This window comes from Siphateles boraxobius, unplaced genomic scaffold (genome assembly GCF_051911475.1).
Source record: "Siphateles boraxobius isolate OS27281-9 unplaced genomic scaffold, OSU_SipBor_1 30, whole genome shotgun sequence".
Taxonomy (NCBI): Eukaryota; Metazoa; Chordata; class Actinopteri; order Cypriniformes; family Leuciscidae; genus Siphateles; species Siphateles boraxobius.
Window position 1 is genome coordinate 6903574 of NW_027508920.1, and position 13334 is coordinate 6916907.

Genomic DNA, 13334 nt, shown 5'->3' on the forward strand with positions numbered 1-13334 from the left:
AATAGTATTCGAAATTAGAATTAGTACGTCCCAAATCGTAGTATGTTAAAATGAGTGTTCCAAAGATACCCGGATGGTCTACTTTTTCCGGTCAGAATACGAAGTGCAGATCGATGCGCACTCTAACGGCTGATATTGCCCACAACCCATCGCGCGTTGGACGAGGATTCGATTAGAACAAACACGAGTGAAAGGTGTTAAAAAACTACAGACATGGAGGACCCGCGAGTCCGGTGGTTATGAAGAAAGGTTTAGATAAAGGGGTTTGAGTGGGTAATTATCAGTATTTAACATGACGAAAAATTATTTATTCAATGTTGTCTACATTATATTGCATCTGCAGCAGCATTGTGAACTTTTGTAAAGATACGTTTAGCCATTAACTTGTAAATGCATCATTACATTCAAATTGCACATGAGGAGAGTCACCGCATTAACCCACGGCTGCAGACCAAGGTGCCACAACATTTCTCTCCGAAACGGTAGGAAATTAAATTAGATTGAATAGAGGATTTTAACGGTGACAAGATGATTGACAGCAGTTTACAGTCGCTGGACGCACGCGACAGAGCTGTCCGTTAAAGATGACGAAGTAGTATGTCCCAAAGCTTGCCTACTCTTTTGCTACACACTCAAAAGTATGTACCTTTTCTTCAAAAAAAGAGTACATACTTTTAGGTCGTAGTATAATAGGCGAATTGGCAATTCGCATCCCAGCTAACATGAGTCCAGCGGTGGACCACCGGTGGCAAAGTCGGCGGCCCACTGGCGTTTTGCTCATCGTTATTCTAGCGGACCACCAGCGGCTGCCGTCGCTTTCCCGACGGTGGTCCGCCATCGTGCCGCTGGTTTATAATAAGTGTTTTCTGGCGGACCACGGTCGGTCCACGGTTTATAATCAGTTACTCATGCTACACCAGTACACCAGTCTCAATAGCAGTTGCAAATATATTTTTATTAAATACATTTTCAGTGGACAGATTAAATTAATACATTTATATTTATCAGATTATTTTATTCAACGTGACTATTAGTCAAGAACATTATAGGATAATTTAAGTATATTTGTACCCTTGTGAAAATTAACCATATGGGTTTACCACAGAATTTGCAGTAAAATCTTAGCTAACAAAATGAACCATGGTTTCACAACAAACAAGGTTTAAAAACCTATGGTTATAGTCATGATTACCATAATTTTACAGCAATTATTACAGCAATATTACTAGTTCGCCCATGGTTTTTTAAAAAAAATAATAACATGGTTGGTACAGTTTTACGATAGTAAAACCATATAGTGCTTTGCACAATACAAATCGTTAAAAAGAAGCTTTACAGAAAATGCATGTTCAAGGTTACAATAGCAAAATATCCTTTAATCAGCCAGAGGCGACTGCTACTCACTGAAGAGCATCTTCTGGCAACAAAGTAAAGTCCATAAGATAATACAAGTCATGAGTTTAAAGTCATGTTCAGTTAAACAGACAAATTTATGCTATCCGTCAACATTTCTAAAGGGCAAGTTTGCAGATTTTCCACCAGCTATTGTTACAAGGTTGGTAATATGTAAATGAACAATGTTTACTCTTTCTCTGAGTTAAGTGTACTGAGATATTCCTGTTTATGTGTCAGCAAAACAATCATGCAAACCTTCCCTTACCTTCCGCGGGTTCACAGAAAAGGCTTAAGTCCATGTTAAACCTGTCTTAACTGCAAGCGACTTGCACTGACATATCTTAAAATATTTCAGTGCCATTGTTTTGTCTCAAGATGCACACCAGTAATATGTTTTTTTCTGAAGTACATTTTAAAAAGCTACTTAAATATCCTAATTTAACTACGGCCTAATCCTGGTTTAATCTAAGCCCTGCCTGTGAAACCGGGCCAATGCAATATAAGGTTAATATCTGTCAGTTTTGTATGTCCATCTATAGTTGTCATCATCTGAAGTCTTCAAGAGTGTTGGTGGCATTAGAAGTCTTCACAAGTGAGGCTGGATCCAAACTGGAGCTGCTGTAATCTCTAGTAAAATATGCTGAGCATCCTGAGATAGAAACAGGGAAACAACAGGAGAAAGATTAGCATAGCTGCTGTCATATTATTTCAGGCAAAAGATGATCATGTGCACTTTTTACTATTTCATCACATATAACTGTAGTGCAAGATTATGAGATGTGTTAATTGAATGCTTGGATAAAGAGATGTGTCTTTAATCTAGATTTAAATTAGGATAGTGTTTCTGGGCCCCAAACATTATCAGGAAGTTTATTCTAGAGTTATTCCCTTTCATTCAATTGAATTAATAGGAATTCGTCTGATTTTAAATGAGAAAACCTAAAGAGTCAGCATTTTTATATTTTAATACTATACATTATTACAGTGCAAACGTCCTAAACATTTCTGAGTATTATCAATGTTAAAAATAGTTGTGCCGATTAATATTTTTGTGCAAACCAGTGTAACCGTTTAATCCATTTTCTTTTTTCTCTAACCCGGATTAATTGTTAAATAGACCCAACATATGTAGTTTACACTACTGTTCAAAAGTTTGGCTGTTCAATAGAATAAAAAAGAAATTCATATTTTTATTCAGGAAGGAAGAATTAAATTGACCAGAAGAGAGAGTAAAGATTTCTGTTTCAACTGATTTCAACACTGATAATAATCATAAATGTTTCATCAAATCATCATATTAGAATGATTTCTGAATGATAATGTGATGCTTCTCCATAGAAAACAATTATTTAAATGTTTTAATATTATTTCACAATATAACTGTATTTTTAATCTAAAATAAATGCAATCTTGGTGAACATAAGAGACTTCTATGGGCTGAAATATGTGCCACCAGAAACTGAATTTCAATCATTTATATTTGAATTTGAATTGCTAAACTTAAATAATTGCATTGAAAAACTGAATCTGAATTGTATCATTTGAAATTGAATTAATTCGTTTGGAACTGAAGTCCAATAAAATTTGATCCTGACTGAAAATTAAACTCTCTATATATCTTCACATTCACTTCTCACAATTAAGATTCAGTTCTCAAATTCAATTTCAAGTTACCGAGACAGACATCCGGGTAGTTGGAGGATGAAGGAAGAGCAATCGAGCGCAGATCGATAAATAGCGTTCATTGGCGCACAGGACTCCTCTTGGGCCAATCAGAACCTACGTTAGTATGATTGATGTTTTGGGGCCGGTTATCCCAATTCAAATGGCCGTGATCACGAGTGGTTGCTTACTGACGCTCAATTCAGCCAGCCGCGGTTGAACTGCGAGTATAACGCGTTGCACTCTCGCTGCAAGGAAATACATTGATTTCTTTTTATGTATGTAATATCATGCATTTATTCATTTGTATGATTGTTGTTTTAGAGAACTGTATCCCAATTAAAGCAGTCAAATGGCCGTGATCACGACTGGTTGCTTACTGACGTTACTGTTGCCTGCCTCTCATTCTAAGGAAATTAATCTAATTTGTATGGATACCGCTAGTTGTGACGATTTTAATCGTTGTGTAAAAAGTTGTGTAATAATGTAGATGCAGAGTGAATTAATCACAATGACATGAATCTTTGTCATTGCTTTGAGCATTTTCTGCGACAAAAGGACAATACAGCAATACGTTTTAATAATTCAATAAAAGAAAGCCAACTTAAACTGTAAAATCACGGAGTTATACTCGCAGTTCAACCGTGGTTGGCTGGATTGAGCGTCCAGCAAGCGTCAGTAAGCAACCAGTCATTATAGCAGAGCATTAATTTAGTTCGCTATTAAATATGAGATCAAGCGCTAAAATGTGTTGTTTTTGAACTCAAGCTGAGTACTCGTTGCTGCTGCTATCAGTGTCATGGTCATGGATACAGTGTTCTCTTGTGGCTCGCAGTCTTCACTCAGACGCGCGCTTCAATCTATCGGCGTTGCAGAGACTCTATTCATTCTGGTGAAATCACAAAATAAAATGCACACAAACACGTCCCTGCTTGATATAGACTGTAACCACTGATAAACATATTCAGTTTTGATGAGTGAAAAAAAAACTATGCGAGTGCAGATTAAAACCCGTAACCTCTGACACGCTTGGGAAAAGATCCACCACTAGACCATTTAATAACTATCTAAATTTGCGGATTGATGCATTTATTTACTTGTTGAGAAGAGAGGCTGCACCATAGACTCTATATATGTCTATGGGCTGCACAGTTTGACAAGTTTGTACCAGCATTTCCGAAAATGCACTTCCGAATACGTCTCTGTCCCCAGCACATTTCAAACCAAACTGACGTCCGTGGATTGAGCGTCCAGCAAGCGTCAGTAAGCAACCAGTCGTGATCACGACCATTTGACTGCTTTAATTGGGATACAATTCTCTAAAACGACAATACAAAAGAATAAATGCATAAGATTACATTCATAAAAAGAAATCAATGTATTTCCTTGCAGCGAGAGTGCAACGCGTTATACTCGCAGTTCAACCGCGGCTGGCTGGATTGAGCGTCAGTAAGCAACCACTCGTGATCACGGCCATTTGAATTGGGATAACCGGCCCCAAAACATCAATCATACAAACGTAGGTGCTGATTGGCCCAAGAGGAGTCCTGTGCGCCAATGAACGCTATCTATCGATATGCGCTCGATTGCTCTTCCTTCATCCTCCAACTACCCGGATGTCTGTCTCAGTAACTTGAAATTGAATTTGAGATGAATTTCAAATGATACAATTCAGATTCAGTTTTTCAATGCAATGATTCAAATTAAACGATACAATTTCAAATGATGTTGTTCAAATTCAGTTTTTCAATGCAATTATTCAAGTTTAGCAATTCAAATATAAATGACTGAAATTCAGTTTCTGGTGGCACATATTTCAGCCCTTGGACTTCTTTCAAAACATAAAAAATTGTACCAACAACATTAGTGTATGTTTGAAGTTTTAGTTTAGTTCCTTTACTGTCCACAAGTGGAAATTTGTCTTTGGCTTAGTTTTACTTACTAGTCATATGGCTGATGGTGCCTTAGAGATGATGATCAGCTCAACTCTGCTACGGAGGGCATCAGCATTGAAGATCTAGGAACACAACAAACCATTTGTCACAGAGCCAACAATATTATACAATGACAGGTTTATTAAAAGGAAAGATTAATCGTAGGTCTCATTTATCTGAGAGTAGGCATCTAATTTTTTTTGTAAAAAAAAACATTATTTATGAATAATTTTGGAAATATTCAAATAAAATATGAACATCTTCATGTACACATATGTACATGTGTGCTTGCAAACATTTAGCCCTTATATCTATGCATTTGACGATCCATGCTTACCCACGCTACCCAAACAAACACACACATTAAAACACACAAACTATTTTGAGTATTACAAATTCGTTTTCACAGAGAGAAACTTGATCCTACCCTGAACTGCATCTAATATCCATTCATCCATCTGACACTCACACACACACACACACACACACACACACACACTGGCTTTAGTCTGCAGTGACCCTGCTTCAAAAGAATTGTTCATGTTCTTTGTTTCATCACAGTTTTCAGACTAAATATGACATTGTGTTTTGGGACTTTGATGTTCTCACGCAGAAAAAGATTTACAAATAAAGATGTTATAGCAAAGATACATATAAATGATTCACAGTGTCTTGCTTGTCATTTATTTTGTAGCAGCACAATGGCGAAGAAGCTCTCTGTGCATGATGTTCTTCATCAGATCATTGATCGAGACACCAGTGAGGAGGAGGCGATGCAGGATGAAATACGTGAAATAGCCTTGTCACCTCAGCCTTGTCATCATCTGAAATAGCCTTGTCACCTCAGAGTCATCACCTCAAATAAGATACCATGACAATATAACAACCTACTTTATAGCAGGCTATATGTGTGTGTGTGTGTGTACACACATACATATTCACACATACATACATATACATCTGTTTTATCAAACAGATTCTATGTATTTCAGACGCGTCACATCCATAACAGGGTTTTTGTCACGTCCATAACGTTGTTTTTTCCTCATAATACACTTCATAACAATATATATATATTTTAAACATTGATATTTTTATGTTCAGCTAAGACCCCTTCATCATGTGGATAGCAATATTTATACATTGAATTTAAAAGTTCACAGACTTTAAAGGAAATCGAACAGTATACCAAAAACTCTGTCATTTCCCGTCACATCCATAACGCATGCATATTTTCCTTTTTTGGGGGTGCTTAAATATATTTTAGAAAAACATATTTTGCCTGTCAATTCCCCATATTGGGTGCTCTGGGAATATGCATTTCCAATTTAAATATTGTAAGAAGTTTTTTTTTCTGAGACATTTCACCTGTCATTATGAGTTCAAATGTCACATCCATAACGCTGGAATTACCCTTAAATACATACGTTTAAGTTAAATAAATTAGCTCACTCCCAAGCAACATCTTTACAAAACTATCAAAACCTCTCATCTACCCATACGATGTGATTAAAAGCTCAAACATTCATAAACAAAAGCTCAAGCTAAAGTTAACGTTACCTCTTCTGAAAACGGTTGAGATGCTAACGGACTTTCTCGAAGACACTAAACCATTTCTAAAAAGTAAATATTCAACAGAAGCGTGTCAATTACAAGTAAGAGAAGTGTCAAGAATAGTTGTGTGCATTGTTTTTTTTTTTTAGAGACTAAACTCACCTGAAAGCAGTGAAATCAACAGCGGGAGACGGAGTTTTGCTGCTTGTCTGTTGCACTGGTGACGCGTCCTGCGCCGTTTCCATGGCAACTCATCTCTGCTCCAGTGTTTGAAGCTATTTTTTTACAGTCTATGGGTTGAAGGCGACTCGAATGTTCACGCGCTCGCCCATTAAAACGCGTCAAAGTTTCGCAGCATTTACAAACATAAACATCTAGAATTAGAACCTTACTTAAATAAAAAGCTCATTATTAAATCATGAATTTAATAGGCCTACTTATTTTGAAGTTATATGACCCGTTCATAGGTGCAAATTACCACAATTGTGGCACTTTTATAATTTCAGATTTTTTTATTATTGTTTTACGAACTCTTAAGCCCCATATTTCATTTGAACGCGTGATAAAAATGCTTATAGGCAGTATCTTTTATACCACCAACACTTTGCTTTAGATATAGCATAGAAACTATGTCAGTTTCACTATTTTTTTTTATTCAGTGCTTTCAGCTTCTTTTTAACTTTCAAAAAATTAATTAAAATAAATATATATTTATAAATTAAATATGTCCTGTAAGCGCTCAGCAACACTGGACCGACTATCGGCTTGCCACTGGTGTGCAGACGGAGGACCAACCGCGGAAATTAGTACGTCCCAAATCGTAGTATGTTGAAATGAGTGTTTCAAAGATACCCGGATAGTCTACTATTTCCTGTCAGTATCCGAAGTGTAGATCGATGCACACTCTAAAAGCTAATATTGCCCACAATCCATCGCGCGTTAGACGAGGATTCGGTTAGAACTACAAACACGAGTGAAAAGTGTTAAAAAACTACAGACATGGAGGACGCGCGAGTCCCGCGGTTATGTAGAGAGGTTTAGATAAAGAGGTTTGAGTGATTAATTATCAGTATAACCTGACAAAACTTAATGTATCCAATGTTGTCCACGTTATATTGCATCTGCAGCATTTTGAACTTTTGTAAAAATACGTTTAGCCATTACCTTTTAAATGCATCATTAGGCCTATATTCAAATTGCAAACACGAGAGTATCCGCATGAAAGACCCGCGACTGGCAGATGAACGTGCTCTCCAAAACAGTAGGAAATCAAATTAGATTGAATAGAGGATTTTAACTGTGATGAGATGACTGACAGGGCAGTTTACGGTGACAGGATCATAAACAGTAAAAGAAATGGACACAGCGACCCCGTTCTTCTTCTTCTTCTTCTTCTTTCTTTTAATGGCGGTTGGCAAACAACTTTTAAGTGTGCATTACCGCCACCTTCTGATATGGAGTGTGGATCACAATAGCCTTTCCTCACTACCCTTAAATAACTATATAAATAAATACATACGTCCATAATAAAACCAACAAATAACTTCATAAATATTTAATAACATTATTAATATTCATACATTATCATTATTATTAAATACAACTTTCTAAGACAACTCAACTCATATTCTTCTACTAAGCCCTGTTTTACTCAAAAACATAAATATCGCTCTATACCCTACATGTCCTGAATTCATTTGTAATAGTTCCTTCATTTCAAATCTAATTTTTTCTTTTCTAAACCAGTTTTTCAGCCTCATCCTTTCCTCCTTATACTTTTGACAATTTATAATAACATGTTCTACTGTTTCATTAATATTACAGACCTCACACATCCCGTTTTCATGTTTCCCTATTAATTTAAGCGTACTATTCAATCCAGTATGCCCAAATCTCATTCTTGAAATAATGTCCTCTTCCCTTTTATTCCTATTATTTTCTCTCATACCTCCTACCCTCTTTTGGATACTGTAATACATTCTTGCTTTTGTTTCTTTATTCCACTCCTCTTGCCACTTCTTTCTCATTTCTTCTTTGATTATGCTTTTAACTTCCGCCTTACTATAGCTTATTACCATATCTATCTCTGTTCTTTTGGTTGCATTTTTGGCATATTTGTCTGCCATTTCATTTCCTTCTACTCCTATATGAGCTGGAATCCAGATGAATTTTATTACTACTCCTACTCTATTAACTCTATAAACAGCTTGGGCTATTTCCAACAAAATATCATGTCTTGCTTCGGATTGCATGTTCTTAATACTGGTTAACGCACTACTTGAATCTGACCCTATTAACACTTCCCTTGACCTACTATTTTCAACCCACTCAAGGGCTAAGAGAATGGCCAGCATTTCTCCTGTATACACTGATATTTTATCATTTACTCTCTTATTTAACATAACATTCACTTCTGGTATAATGAACGCAGCTCCTACTCTATTATCTTCTGTTTTTGATGCATCTGTATATATCTTAATAAACATAGAATAATTCTCCTCTATATATCTACTAACCTGACTCCTATCAATACTATTCTCTTTTTTCCACTCTAAAAGGTGCAAATCTACCTCTAACTCCCCTAATAGCCAAGGTGGAACATTAGATAATGGCACAGTTGGACTTACCGTCATATCTCCTATCCCTATCTCATCGACTGCATCCCTTATTATCCAACCAAAGCTCTTAATCTGTCGTCTTTCCCTTTCTTGACATGGTTGTAACACCTTCTGAGTCGGGTGACTTTCCTTATGCCCTTTTAAATTTGCCCAGTACGTTAATGCTATCTGATTTCTTCTAATCTCTAATGGCATCTCATTCATTTCTACTTGTAATGCCGCTACTGGGGTTGTTTTAAAAGCACCACAACAGAGTCTCAACGCCTGACTTTGAATAACATCCAACTTTTTCAGTAAAGTTTTTGAAGCAGACCGGTAAACTGTACATCCATAATCTATAACTGCCCTAATTAATCCAATATAAACTACTTTCAATGAAGTCCTATTTGCTCCCCACTCTCTACCTCTCAGACATCTTACTACATTCAATATTCTTTTACATTTTTCAACAACTTTCTCAATATGTATTTTCCAGATAAGTTTTTTGTCAAACCATATCCCGAGATATTTAAAACATTCCACTCTCTCTAGATTTTTATCATAAAGTTTAAGTTGAAACTGTTCTTGATTTTTCCTTTGAGAAAAACAGATTACTTTGGTCTTTGCCACTGAAAACCTAAAACCCCATTCCATTCCCCAACTCTCTACCTTCCCAATTGCCTCTTGCATCTTCCTCACTATATAATCTATATTTCTTCCCTTTTTCCACATAACACCGTCATCTGCGAATAAAGCAACCCTTATAGATCTATCAACTCTACTAAACACTTCATTTATCATAATTGAAAACAAAACTGGACTAACTATACTCCCTTGAGGAGTTCCATTTTCCACTAAATACTTTGTACTCAATTCGGTCCCTACTCTTACTGCGATCCACCTATCAGTTAAAAAATTTTTAATCCAACTATACATTCTCCCTTTTATTCCCAATTGATAACTCTTAATCAAAAGTCCTTGTTTCCACAACATATCGTATGCCTTCTCAACATCAAAAAATACAGATAATATACTTTCTTTATTAATTTGAGCTTTTCTAATTTCACTCTCTAAACATATAGCCGGATCTATTGTGCTTCGTCCCTTTCTAAACCCACTCTGGTAATCCTTTATCAATTCCTTTGTCTCCAAATAATACTTTAATCTTTCATTTATCATTTTTTCCATAATTTTCCCTACATGTGAAGTTAATGCAATCGGTCTATAACTTTCTGCCAAACTCGGATCCTTACCTGGTTTACATATAGGTACGATAATTGATTCTTTCCACTGTTTTGGCAAACATCCTACTTCCCATACCTTATTATATAACTTTAATAACGTTTCTTTACTCTCATCATTTAAATTTTTAATCATACAATAACTTATTTGATCAATCCCTGGCGTTGTTCTTCCCGATTTTCTTAAGACATTATTCAACTCACCCATTGTAAACATCACATTTATGGTACTTTCATTTTCCCCACCATCCTGTATTACTTCAACACTATCTCTTATTGTTTTCTCCCTCTGCGTCTTTTCCTCATTACTCAAATTACTATTGCTATGTATTCTAACAAATGTCCTTGCCAGCAACTCTGCTTTCCCTTTGTTCTCTATTATTATTTTCTCACCTTCTTTCATTATAGGATATCCATACTCTCTTTTATTTCCTGACATTCTTTTAATCATACCCCATACTCTATCTAGTGGTGTACTTCTTCCTAGAGATTCACAATACTTCCCCCAAAAGTTTTTCTTAACTCTCTTTATTGTCTTCCTTACTACAGCCTGCTTCCTCTTATAATCAATTAAATTCTGAAAGTTATGTGTTCTTTTCAGGATTTTAAATGCTTTATTTCTCTCTTTAATTACCTTTGTGCATTCTTGTGTCCACCACGGAACAATTTTCTTTCTAATACTGCCTCCTCTTTTTGGTATCGACTCTTTTGCTGCACCTAAAATAATACTACTTATTTTTTCATTAAGATCTTCAACTCCCTGATTTATACAAACCTCCTTTAATTTTTCTTTGGACAATATTCTAAAATTGTTCCAATCTGCTTCCTCAAATTTCCACCTACTTACTCTTTCTTTCTTTTGCATATCCCTTTCTATTCCAATTTCTATATATATAGGATAATGATCACTCCCTATAGTACTTTCCTTTTTCACTTCCCAACTACTTATCCCTCCCAAAGACTGGGACACCAACGTAAGATCTATTGCAGTCTCTATACCCTTACTTAAATTTATTCTTGTACCAGACCCATCATTTAGACATACTAATTCCTTTTCATCCAATATTTCTTCTAAAATTTCTCCATTCAAATCTTCTTTTTCACCCCACACCTTACTATGTGCATTAAAATCCCCGCACCAAATAATTTTTCCTCTCCACTCCTCCAGTATTGACTCTAGTTGCACTCTCTCTAGTTTCTTACATGGGTTATAAAAGTTAATCACTTTGATACTTTCTTTCTTATTCCATATTTCAACAACTATTACCTCTAATTCTTGTATTGTTTTTAACCTCCTATATACTATACCCTCTTTAATAAATATTGCACATCCCCCTCCAATTCCATTTCTTCTATCTTCACGTATGGTATTATATCCCTTAATAATGAAATCCAGATTAGTTTTGAGCCATGTTTCCTGAATGCAAATGATATCTGGTTTCTTTCCTAGTTTATCAATATATCCCTTAAACTCATATCCATTTGCTAACAAACTTCTAGCATTCCATTGAATTACCAACATTAAGTTATGCTTTGAGAAGCTGTATCTCCGTTCCCTTCTCCATGGTTAAGATCAGCATGTATCTTTTCCCATGACAAATCTCTCATGTTTAGGAATTTTGCTGCTGCCTTAACTATGATTTTTATCTTCTCTGTTTTTGTTTTTGCTTGTTCTGAACAATTTATGACATATGCTACAAAAAGCACTATCCTATCCATTGACATTCCTGTATTTTCCTGTTTTGACCCCGTTCCTTCTTTATTCGTACCAATGTCTTCTTTTTCTCTTTCATTATTATATATTTTCACAGCCTCTGCATATGTTACTTTCTGATTTGATTTTACTTTTTGAACCTCAACTGCCTTTTTTCGGATTTCACAGCCCCCATATGCTGCTGTGTGGTTCCCTCCACAATTACAACACTTTATTGTAACATTACTCCCACACTCTCCATATGCATGTTCTCCTCCACATCTACCACATCTCTGTTTCCCTTTACATACATTTGCAGTATGTCCATACCGCTGACATTTATAACATCTTAATGGAGGAGGTACATATTCTCTGACGTTAAAGCTCATGTATCCTACCATCACTTTCATAGGAAGTACATCATCTTTAAACTGTAGCAGTACAGACTCACTATCTGTTTTTTCTCCATTTCTGAAAGCCTGCATTCGAGTGATTTCTGTGATCATTCCTCCTTTAATCACTTTCCTTAGTTCTTCCAGATTCTCTTCTACAGGAATTCCTGTTATCACTCCCTTAGTTCCTCTCTTCTCACCAATTATTTTTTTCTCCACTATTTCTTTCTTACATACTGATTGCAGTTTCATAGTTTTATTTTTCTGCTCAATATTTTTGCATTTCACCAATAGGCTCCCATCACGCAACACTTTCGCCATTTCTATTTCCCCAATCGCTTTCTTCAATCCATTTGTAAGAGTGATCGGGCTAACTGATGTAATTTCATTCCCCTCTTTAAATTTAAGAATAATCTTAAACTCTTCCATCATTATCTTTTTCCTTACTTCTCGAATTTCTTCATCCTCTTCTAATGTTCTCTTCTTTGTCATCTGACTATTTCTATTTTCTTTTTTCCCTCCTCCTTTCCTACTAGTACTCTTTTCCCAACCCATCTGCATATCTTCATCCTCTGAACATCCACTATAGTTTGCCATTCTGATCCAGTCACAAATCAGATTATGCCATGAACCCGCAAACAAAACAAACAAAATAAACCTACAACAACTAAGTAAGAAACAAAACAAAAACTTTCCTATCCAGCAATGTCTCTTCTCCCGGTTCCTATCTGGAAGATCCTACCTCAAAGGAAATGGTATAGTTACGAAACCGAACGTAAGAAAATGCGTCACCGTAGCCATCTCTTTGAGCGACCCCGTTGATTTCAACGGAGAGAGTTGAAGCCAAACATGGGCACTCACTTCCT

At 35.9% G+C, this 13334-nt stretch overlaps 2 long non-coding RNA genes across 2 annotated transcripts in view; both read right to left on the reverse strand.

Moving 5' to 3' along the window:
• Positions 1 to 936: 936 nt before the first annotated feature.
• LOC143757419 (uncharacterized) lies at positions 937 to 7265 on the reverse strand. The gene is made up of 3 exons (XR_013210516.1): positions 6708 to 7265; positions 5000 to 5074; positions 937 to 2044 (listed from the first exon to the last, which is right to left on the reverse strand). It is a non-coding gene; the product is annotated as an uncharacterized LOC143757419 (long non-coding RNA).
• Positions 7266 to 8571: 1306 nt separating this feature from the next.
• The window catches only part of LOC143757206 (uncharacterized), a 40811-nt gene continuing 36048 nt past the window's right edge, over positions 8572 to 13334 (reverse strand). Inside the window, exon 2 of the long non-coding RNA XR_013210442.1 lies at positions 8572 to 12555. This is a non-coding gene — a long non-coding RNA (uncharacterized LOC143757206). The remainder of the gene's footprint in view (positions 12556 to 13334) is intronic.